Below are 11638 nucleotides of genomic sequence, written 5' to 3'. Positions count from 1 at the left end.
CTATCCTCTATTTGGAGTTGGTGTTGCCGTAAACCAGGGATATGCAATTAATGGACCTCCAGCTGTTGCAAAACTACAAGTCCTATCATGCCTCTGCCTCTGGGTGTCATGCTTGTGGCTGTCAGAGTCTTGCTATGCCTCATGGGAATTGTAGTTCTGCAACAGCTGGAGGTCTGCTAATTGCATATCCCTGCCGTAAATGGTAGAGATGAGCCATAGATGCAGTTTCAAGCGCCGCTATACGGCTGTGTGGTCTTCTTGGGTGGTAGCCAGAGCAGACACTGCAGTCACCGATGCCGAAACCTGTTGTTTGAGGGCATTCAGTTCAATGCGGAGAGAAGTTTCCATCTTGGAAGCCCAGGACTCAAAGTCAGCCTGGAAGGCAGAGAGCAGGGCAGTGGAGGTGGGGCCCAGAGCTCCACTTGAGGCTGGGGGAAGCAGCTCTGCTGGGACAGTGTCTGCGTTTGTGATAGGGGACAGTGCAGATCTGGTTAGGGGAGCTGGGGGGTCCATCAGAGAAGCCGGGTGCTCATTTGAGGTATCCCTGCTTGCAGAGGAAGCCGCTGCGTTCAGGGGAGGAGGCTTGGGTTTGCCTGGAGTTTGGCTGGTCGCCAGTTTGTCTTTCCCCATATGGGGGTCCTGTGAGGTTGTACGTAGCAGGTAGCGCCGGATAGTGCCTTGCAGGAGGTCAGCAAGTCAGCAGGGTTAGAGCTGGAAGCCGCCATCAGCAGGTCGGGTGTGGTTAGCTGGGAACACAGCCTGCAGTTGTCGGGAGAGCACAGAGCTCAGTGGTACATGTCTTCAGCCGCTCTTCGTCAGCCACGCGCCCCCATAAGTGAAATAGTGAAACAGCTAGTGCGACCTGTGCCACAGGCACTGGCAGAGTAGGGATCTCCAGTGACCAAAGATGTAGTGGGTCAAGCACAGAGGAGTCATCTAAACCATAAAATTGTCCTGCAAGATATTTAGGAATTGGCGAGCCTTAGATAAATGCGTGGTTCCCTCCCCCCAGTCTATGTCTGGATAATTAAAATCCCCCATTATGATAACACTTCCCATCCTTGCTGCTAATCCAAATTGAAATAGGAGATCCGTCTCCCCCTCCCCCTTCAGGTTAGGGGGCCTATAGCATACTCCCAGTAGTGGGGAGGAAACATGTAAGTGAAAGTGAAACTTCTGCAAAAAGGACAGAGCAATGTTAATAGGACTCAAGGCTAAGCGGAGTTCCACCCAAATTTTGAACAATATCTGTATGTATTCTCTTCCTTGCCTAGATGCTGACATGCCGTTTAAAAAAATTTAAATCGCCGTAATTACCTTTTATTTTTCTATTCTTCTTTGCACTTCCTGGTTCTCGTCCTGTGGGAGTAGGCGTGTTTCTAGCCTCTCCCAGACTCCTGGGAGCTAGTCTCAGGCTTCCCAGGATGCCACTGAGCATGTGCGGGAACGAGCAGTGAATGCTGGGAGCACAGCATTCACCACGTCCAGGAAATAAATGCTTGTGGGCTTCAAATGCCCACAATGAAGATGGAAACCGCCTGCAGTGAATAATATAAGTTATTCTTTCCGACAAAATCTGACACAGGCGGACATATTACACACAATATGTGAGTATGTAATGCTGAGAAGAAAAGTTTGTGAATGAACTGAAAAAAAAAAAAACATAGATAGGTGGACCGCCGCTTTAAAGTATAGCTAAAGGCAAAACTTTTTTTTTTTGGTTTTGGGTAGAGTAGGGAGAAATTTGAACACTGTTCAGGTTGGTACTGCTATCTGTGCCTTCATTAGGGAGGTTCACACTATTTGTCCTGTTTACCGTTATCACCAAGAGTGAAAGTGGAAGATAATCCCAAATTCACCAGAACAGGAATAGAGGGGAAATCTTCCAATGGGGACATTAATTCCTGTTTTGTCTATGGGAGAGGAAGTGAAGGGAAATCTCCCCAATAAGACACAGATGAAAAAATTAAAAAAAACAGAGAGGGTTTATATGCCTTCCCTTACTCTATCCGAACTGAAAAAAAAGTTTTACCTTTAGTTCTACTTTAATTCAACCCCCCAGAAACATCACAAAAGTCAGTATGATCTCAGGTGACTTTTCCCATTACCGTGCCAACCCATCTACAGTCCAGCAGAAACATCATACTGGCTTTAAATGTTTCCGGTGATCCCACTATTCTGTGTCCCATGGACACTCTGGATGCCACCCCAATGCGGCCAATTTGGCCACTTCCCCCATTGTGGTTGCTAGGACACTGCCAAAGCAACCAGTGATGCTGTGACTGAGAACCCAGCTTCTTAGCAACCAATGACACTGTGTAGCATGTGTGTCATTGGTTGCTAGGTTGCCAGCGGTGTTATTGGTTGTTATGGTGCTGGCGGTGCCTGTATCCTAGCAACCAGCTGAGTAACACTGCTGTCTGCATACAGGACAATGGTACCGAGCTGCAGTAAGGATGGAGTGTCTGGTATGGGCACTGCAGCCTCAGGGTCTCCCCTTGATTTGATTCAAGCATCAATGGGTGGTAATGCTGAACTGGACAGACAGAAATACAAATCTTTTAGCAGGTATTTGACCGGACTTTTAGACTCCATTCACACTTGCATTACTTCAAAATCATGCGATTTCCATTGCAACTTTACAGTGCGACTTGCTGCGATTTTGATGTGACTTTGTTGTGACTTTGGATTTGACCAATGATAACATACATGAGATGACACAATTCCTTTTCCTGACACAGTGTTGGCTAGGGTTGGGCTAGGGTTAGACTAGGGTTAGGGTTATGGATAGGGTTAGGCTAGGATTAGGTTTATGGCAGGGACGTGCGGTGAGGCCAGTAGCTGGTGAGGCACTGGCAAGTATCAGAGCCAGATACACACAGGTTACATACGCCACGATCGTTAGAGCGAGAGCAATAATTCTAGCGCTAGCCCTCCTCTGTAACTCTAAACATGTAACCTGTAAAAAATGTTAAAGCGTCTCCTAAGGAGATTTATAAGGACTGAAGTTTGGCGCCATTCCACAAGTGTGCGCAATTTTAAAGTGTGACATGTTAGGCATCTATTTACTCGGCGTAACATCATAGTATAACACCCATAGTAAAAAAAAAAAATCGGGCTAAGGTTAGTGTTAGTGTTTTTTTCATGAAACTGTTTTTTCCAAAAAAAACCCATGTGCTGCGCAAATACCATGTGCCATAAAAAGTTGCAACGACCACCGTTTTATTCCCTAGGGTGTCTGATAAAACAATACATATAACGTTTGGGGGTTCTGAGTAATTTTCTAGCAAAAAAAATATGATTTTTACATGTAGGAGAGAAGTGTCAGAATTGGCCTGGGTGGCAAGGGGTTAATTACCATAACTAAGTAATATACAAATAATTATTTTATATTGTTTTTAAGGTAATTAAAAACAATTTAAGGTAATTTTCCAAATCTGTTCTCAAGCAGGTGGCTTAACGGACAAATGACTGAAGTTTGAAGTTATAACTTCCAACCAGTAATTTCACAGTAAATAGATAAATAATAAATTGTTATCTTATAACATATAGCATAATGATATTTGATTTAGCTTGATTAAAACAGTAAACATTGATTAAAACAGTACATTTTCAGCAGGCAGCAGATTCTCATTCTCCCTCTTAACTGTGTGAGAAAAACATGGGATTGTGGTTAAATCTTATACCCATAAACACATGTTTTTCCTTGTAGTTAAGAGAGCTGGGCTGGAAGGGAGCATGTGTCTTTTAGACACATGCCCCCTTCTATGACACTGCATTGAGAGGTGTGCCTCCATTGCAGCATTGTTATTGGACAGCTTGGATCAATGGTACTTTACTATTGGTCCAAGACTCCAAGCTGTCCATTGAGCTCTGTGCTTCTGACAAGAAGTGAGGAGAGGCACTGTGTGCTCATCCTCTCGGTCTGCTGCAGAGTGTGTCAGCTTGTATTTAAAGTGGCCGCTCTGTATTTAGCTTCTGACAGGCTACGCAAGGAGGCCCGTATCTCCAGAACCATAGGTCATAGGAGCTCGATTAATTTTTTGTTTTTATGTTTTTTATGTTCATGGCAGGTGAGGCAGGGCAGGGTTCCGGAGATACGGGCCTCCTTGCACAGCCTGTCTCCCCTGACTGCATGTCCCTGGGTTATGGCTAGGGTAGGTTAGGGTTATGGCTAGTGTTAGGGTTATGGTTAGAGTTAGGGTTATGGTTAGAGTTAGGGTTATGGCTAGGGTTAAGATTATGGCTAGGGTTAGACTAAGATTAGGGTTATGGCTAGGTTTAGAGTTATGGTTAGGGTTATGGCTAGGTTTAGAGTTATGGCTAGGGTTAGGGTTATGACTAGGGTTAGTCTAGGGTTAGGGTTATGGCTAGCATTAGGCTAGGGATATAGTTAGGCTAGGGTTAGAATTAGGGTTAGGGTTAGGCAAGGGTTAGGGTTATGTCTAGGATTAGGCTAGGGTTATAGTTAGGCTAGGGATAGAATCATGGCTAGGGTTAGGCTGGGGATAGAATTATGGCTAGAGTTAGGATTAGGCAAGAGTTAGGGTTATGGTTAGGATTAGGCTAGGGTTATGGTTAGGCTAGGGATAGAATTATGGCTAGGGTTAAAGCTCATTTCTCTTGCAGAAGGGACCCCAGGAACAGAGATTGCTGGACAGTTTGCTTGGGAGGGGCTTCTCTGCAGAAGGGATGGGCTGGCACAGGGGTCAAAAAAGAGACTATGTGATTGTGCTTTACAAAGTCGCACACAAGTCGCATGTATATCATGCAGGTGCAACTCCCATGCGACTTTTGAAGTCTATGACCCTCAAGTCGCACGAAAGTCGGACCTGCATGACATACATGTGAGTTTTAGTCACAAAAATTTGAACGGTAATCATTGGGAAAAAATGGGGTGCGACTTGTCTTGTGACTTTGAGGTCCAAAGTCGCATGACAAGTCGCACAAGTGTGAATGGTGCTTTAAACAATTTCCATTTCATGCTGGTAGCAACTATGTTTTTAATAACAAGAACAGTACTTTTCACCTTTTCTTTATCCTCAGTGCTGCTGATCCCCTGCAGCCTTTTTGCAGCCACTTCCTATCTACAGGCACTCTAGTGATGGCTGTGTGGCATTCTTCAAGTCTGGTTCCCTAGATGTGATAACAATGGACTATCCCTGCATAATGTGTGTTACAATGGCCAGTTGTAATCCCCATCACTAGCCCGTGTGACAAGGTGACAAAGCAGTAGACAGGGTCAGAGAGTTGTCACCTTATAGCAGGAAGTGCCTGAACAAGAACTTTCATGCCTGCTTATATTTTAATCAAAGCTGCAGATTTAAAAACGTTGTTAAATGTTTAACGCTTACATGTGAGTTTAGCATTTAGGTTCAAATGCCGGCCAAAAGGTTTTTTTTTCTTTTTTTTGCATTTTCGATAACATCTGTAGAAGTCGAAAAGTCTGTTAAATTTTTTTTGCTGTCTGGAAAACACAGAGTGACATAAATACAGATGATCTGACCCCCTCCCCCTTCTACAGAATATATGTACATTTATGTAACATTATGTACATCTGTGTCCCCAGTAAGGAGATATCTCATCACTTCCTGTACTTGTGACACCTCGCCTACAGGACAGGAAGTGAAGACAAATCTGTATAGCACACAATATCAGGGGGCCTCTAGTCTCTTCCTGGCCCCCTGATGACACGCGGCAGCAAAGGAGGGGGGAGACAGCCTGTTCCCGATGATGTCAGAGAAGATGATGGTGGTGGGGGGGGTGAGGGCCCCGTGACATTCATTTTGGTGGTGACTGTTCTCCGCACCTCTCTGCTCTGTGATTGGGCCCATAGAGCACAAGTGTGTTCTGACTGCCCTGCCTTCCTCTGTGCAGATAATCGCACATGGTGCGATTGGGCGCATTTAACTCCTCCCTGCCCAACCCCGACATCTTTTTAACAGGGTGTTTACACCTGGGGGGGTTGGGGGCCGGGAAGAACCGAGCAATCAGGGGAGGAGTTTTTCAGGCTCTATTTTTAGCCCAAAAGCACCCGAAAAACGCCCCAGTGTGAAAGGGGTCTTACTGCAGTCACTGGTACCAATGTTGGGAGTTACGGTATTACTGGGTTCACTGACATTATTAAGGCATTTACTGACACCAATGTGGGGGGTTAATTTTGCACTCACTGACACCAATGCTGGGGATATTAATGCGCCCACTGACACTAATGTTGGGGGTTATTATTCCACTGATTGACACCAAAGCTTGTTGTTTTTCAACTGATTGACATCACTGCTGAGGGTTATTATTGCACTCACTGGCACCAATGCTGGGGGTTATTATTGCACGTATTGACACCAATGCTGGGGGTTATTGCATTGACTGACACCAATGTTGGGGGTTATTGTTTCACTCATTACCACCAATACTTGGTGTTTTTGCACTGATTGACACCAATGCTGGGGGTTATTATTGCACTCACTGACACCAATGCTGGGGGTTATTATTGAACTCACTGACATCAATGCTGGGGATTATTATTGCACTCACTGACACCAATGCTGGGGATTATTATTGCACTCACTGACACCAATGCTGGGGATTATTATTGCACTCACTGACACCAATGCTGGGGATTATTATTGCACTCACTGACACCAATGCTGGGGATTATTATTGCACTCACTGACACCAATGTTGGGGGTTATTATTGCACTCACTGACACCATTGCTAAGGGTTATTATTGCACTCACTGACACCAATGCTGGGGATTATTATTGCACTCACTGACACCAATGCTGAGGGTTATTATTGCACTCACTGACATCAATGCTGAGGGTTATTATTGCACTCACTGACACCATTGCTGAGGGTTATTATTGCACTCACTGACACCAATGCTGGGTAATATTATTGCACTCATTGACACCAATGCTGGGGATTATTGCATTCACTGACACCAATGCTGGGAAAAATTATTGCACACACTGACACCATTGTTGGGGGTTATTATTGCACTCACTGACACCAATGCTGGGGGTTATTATTGCACTCACTGACACCAATGCTGAGGGTTATTATTGCACTCACTGACATCAATGCTGGGGGTTATTATTGCACTCACTGACACCAATGCTGAGGGTTATTATTGCACTCACTGACATCAATGCTGGGGGTTATTATTGCACTACAACTTCTTCAGTGTGCATTGCAATATACTGCAAAAAAATGCACGAGGACCAAAATGTTTGGGTGTTGAGGTGGGATAATTCTCTGCTATTGTGCGGCCCTCCAGGGTGTCAGGTTGCCCCCCAGTGCTCTACGTGTTACCCGGGTGACAAGAGGTTAAAGGTAATCTAAGCAGACTGTGGCGGTGATTTCCTCTATTTTTATCCTTCCACAGATCCGGAAGCCCGGTTGCCCTCTCCCGGGCCATGCTGGCCCTCCTGCCGGGCCCCCCTCTCCCGCCATGCAGAGGGACGTGCTCCTCTCAGCGTCTCCTCTATCACAGATTGTCATCTTTACACAGATTCCGTCTCAGAATTCTAAGAATGGTGAGCTTGTGTTTCTATTGTGTCTCTGCACGGCGTTGTCATGGCAACTGTCACATTATAAATGTGCTGAGCGACACCCTGCACGGGGTGATATCATCCGCTTTAAAGGGAAACACGCTTAGAAAAGAAAAAAAAAGCTCCACTTTCATCGACTGGCATTTTATTAGGATTTATAATAATATTTCCTGTCGGGATCTGTGACTCCTATTCACCATGATGGCGCTTGTGGGCCACTGCCTAGGGCAGCAGGGATAGCGGGCCAGCGCCAGGCCTTCGAATTAAAGCTGAAGTTTAATCTGCTTATATTTTAGATTTTACACAGCGGGAAGCTGATCAGTGGGTCCCACGGATCCAGTGTCCACCGGGACCCGCCGATCGTTCGTTACACTGACAGAATGACAGTCTGCCTATGTAAACAAGGCAAGGTTGTCATTCTGTCAGAAGGGAAGGCGTGGGTCCTGTGTTCCTGTAAAGCAGGGACATGGCTCTATGCCTTCCCCTAGTAAAAGCACCTCCCACACTACACTGAAACACAGGCTAGGAACACATTTAACCCCTTGATGTTAACCCCTTCCCAGCCAGTGTCATTAGTACAGTGACAGTGTATATTTTTAGCACTGATCACTGTAATAATGTCACTGGTCCCCAAAAAAGTGTCAAAAATGTCAGTTAGGTGTCCACTGCACTAACGTTTGCGCAAACCAATTAATATACAGTTATTAGGATTTTTTTTTTACCAAAAATATGTAGCAGAATACATATTGGCCTAAATTGATGAAGAAATTAGATTTTTTTTTATATGATGTGTTTTAGAGCCCTTGCACACTGGGGCGGTTTGCAGGCGCTATTGCGCTAATAATAGCGCCTGCAAACCGCCCCGAAAGTGCCGCTGCTGTCATCCCAGTGTGAAAGCCCCGAGGGCTTGCACAATGGAGCGATGCGCTGGCAGGACGGTAAAAAAAGTCCTGCCAGCAGCATCTTCGGAGCGGTGAAGGAGCGGTGTGTATACTGAAATCAATGGGACGGCGCGGCTATACCGCCGGCAATGCGCCTCTGCAGAGGCGCTTTGCGGTGGTATTTAACCCTTTCTCGGCCGCTAGCGTTTTACCGCCGACGCCGCCCCCCGCCCCAGTGTGCAAGGGCTCTTATTGAGAAGTATCTTTGATATTCTTGTATTATATGTTCTGGTATTATATGCTTTGTAATATCTTTCTTTAGTATTTTCATGTTGGCGTTTTCCTATTTTCTTGGGAAATAAATAATTACATAGTAGGTGAGGTTGAAAAAAGACACAAGTCCATCAAGTCCAACCTATGTGTGTGATTATATGTCAGTATTACATTGTATATCCCTTTATGTTGCGGTCATTCAGGTGATTATCTAATAGTTTCTTAAAACTATCGATGCTCCCCGCTGAGACCACCGCCTGTGGAAGGGAATTCCACATCCTTGTCGCTCTTACAGTAAAGAACCCTCTACGTAGTTTAAGGTTAAACCTCTTTTCTTCTAATTTTAATGAGTGGCCACGAGTCTTGTTAAACTCTCTTCTGCGAAAAAGTTTTATCCCTATTGTGGGGTCACCAGTACAGTATTTGTAAATTGAAATCATATCCCCTCTCAAGCGTCTCTTCTCCAGAGAGAATAAGTTCAGTGCTCGCAACCTTTCCTCATAACTAATATCCTCCAGACCCTTTATTAGCTTTGTTGCCCTTCTTTGTACTCGCTCCATTTCCAGTATATCCTTCCTGAGGACTGGTGCCCAGAACTGGACAGCATACTCCAGGTGCGGCCGGACCAGAGTCTTGTAGAGCGGGAGAATTATCGTTTTGTCTCTGGAGTTGATCCCCTTTTTAATGCCAATGTTCTGTTTGCTTTGTTAGCAGCGGCTTGGCATTGCATGCCATTGCTGAGCCTATCATCTACTAGGACCCCCAGGTCCTTTTCCATCCTAGATTCCCCCAGAGGTTCTCCCCCCAGTGTATAGATTGCATTCATATTTTTGCCACCCAAATGCATTATTTTACATTTTTCTACATTGAACCTCATTTGCCATGTAGTTGCCCACCCCATTCATGTGTTCAGGTCTTTTTGCAAGATTTCCACATCCTGCGGAGAAGTTATTGCCCTGCTTAGCTTAGTATCGTCTGCAAATACAGAGATTGAACTGTTTATCCCATCCTCCAGGTCATTTATGAACAAATTAAGTAGGATTGGTCCCAGCACAGAACCCTGGGGGACCCCACTACCCACCCCTGACCATTCTGAGTACTCCCCATTTATCACCACCCTCTGAACACGTCCTTGTAGCCAGTTTTCAATCCATGTACTAACCCTATGGTCCATGCCAACGCACCTTATTTTGTACAGTAAACGTTTATGGGGAACTGTGTCAAATGCTTTTGCAAAATCCAGATACACCACGTCTACGGGCCTTCCTTTATCTAGGTGGCAACTCACCTCCTCATAGCAGGTTAGTAGATTGGTTTGGCAAGAACGATTCTTCATGAATCCATGCTGATTACTGCTAATGATATCATTCTTATTACTAAAATCTTGTATATAGTCCCTTATCATCCCCTCCAAGAGTTTACATACTATTGATGTTAGGCTAACTGGTCTGTAATTCCCAGGGATGTATTTTGGGCCCTTTTTAAATATTGGTGCTACATTGGCTTTTCTCCAATCAGCTGGTACCATTCCAGTCAGTAGACTGTCAGTAAAAATTAGGATAAGACTTTTTTTTTATTAAGCAGTGTGCTTGATTTCATAGCTAACCTTGTATTATAGTGATATCAACAGTAACATGTGATCAGATAGATAACAATAGGAATAGACAAGGGAAACATAGGTGCAATAGATAGAGTGAATCCGTAATCCGTAATATTTATTGTACCAATTACTTCAATTATTATACAGGATTTATATAGCGCCAACAGTTTGTGCAGCGCTTTACAACATGAGGGCAGACAGTACAATTACAAAACAATTCAGTACAAGAGGAATTGGAGGGCCCTGCTCGGTATATAGCTAAAAAAGTAATAAAAAAAAAAAAAAAAGCGAAATTGTCGGTCGTTCTTTGTTTCTAGCACGAAAATACAATACTATCACAGTCCGACTATAAGTAGCTGATCATCAGTGTTAATTTTGACAGCAAATTTCGATTCAGTTTTAGTTATAGCCTTTTGACTAAAGTGCCATTTTAGCTTGTGTCCTATTTTAGTCATCTGAATTGTTTTAGTTTTGATTGTATTTTAGTCGACTAAAATCTCCAGTACATTTTAATCAACTAAAATCGAATTTAGTTAAGTTAAATTTGAATGCATTTATTGGATTTGTTCTTTAGAACTGCCAAACATTATATACTCCTGGAGTAAAAATCGAATAACATGTTTATTATTTATGGTATTACGGTTTGAACATGCACTACAGACATGGATTTAGCCGCTGTGATATAAATTTAATTTAGTTTTTAGTCATAGTCTTTTTGACAAAAATGTCATTTTAGTTTTAGTCGTATTTTAGTCATCAAAATTGTTTTAGTCATATTTTAGTCATCTGAATTGTTTTAGTCGTATTTTAGTCATCTGAATTGTTTTAGTTTTAGTCGTATTTTATTAATCTGAATTGTTTTGGTTTTGGTCGTATTTTAGTCATCTGAATTGTTCTAGTTTTAGGCCTCATGTACACTGCTGCTGGTAAACGGACGTACAGAGGCAGTTGGATGCTTTTTTCAACTCATTGAACTCATCCAATGTTATCTTATGTGTACATGTACACAGTTTCATTTAATGTCGTTTTTAGGCAGTTGCGTTTATAAGCTTTTCTTGGAAGGCAAAAACAGACGCCGAAATTTCCGACATTTCAGACGCCAAATGCGGCTAAATGCGGTAACTCAGTTTTAGTTTACAGGCGCTTTTCATTTTTGGCTACTTTGAAAAAAAATTAAAAAATGTAAAAAATGTTTTATTTTTCAAATGCTTTTAAACGCGAACGCGGCTAAACGCAGCATGTAAATGCGGCAAAACGGTCGTTTTAAACGTGGGTTACTATCTGTTAAGTTAAATCGTTCAGGAGAGGTTGTAAAAACATCCTGTGTAAA

The sequence above is a fragment of the Aquarana catesbeiana genome, linkage group LG01 (assembly GCF_042186555.1).
Source record: "Aquarana catesbeiana isolate 2022-GZ linkage group LG01, ASM4218655v1, whole genome shotgun sequence".
NCBI lineage: Eukaryota > Metazoa > Chordata > Amphibia > Anura > Ranidae > Aquarana > Aquarana catesbeiana.
The sequence above is the reverse complement of the archived record's forward strand: the minus strand, read 5'-3'. Positions refer to the sequence as shown.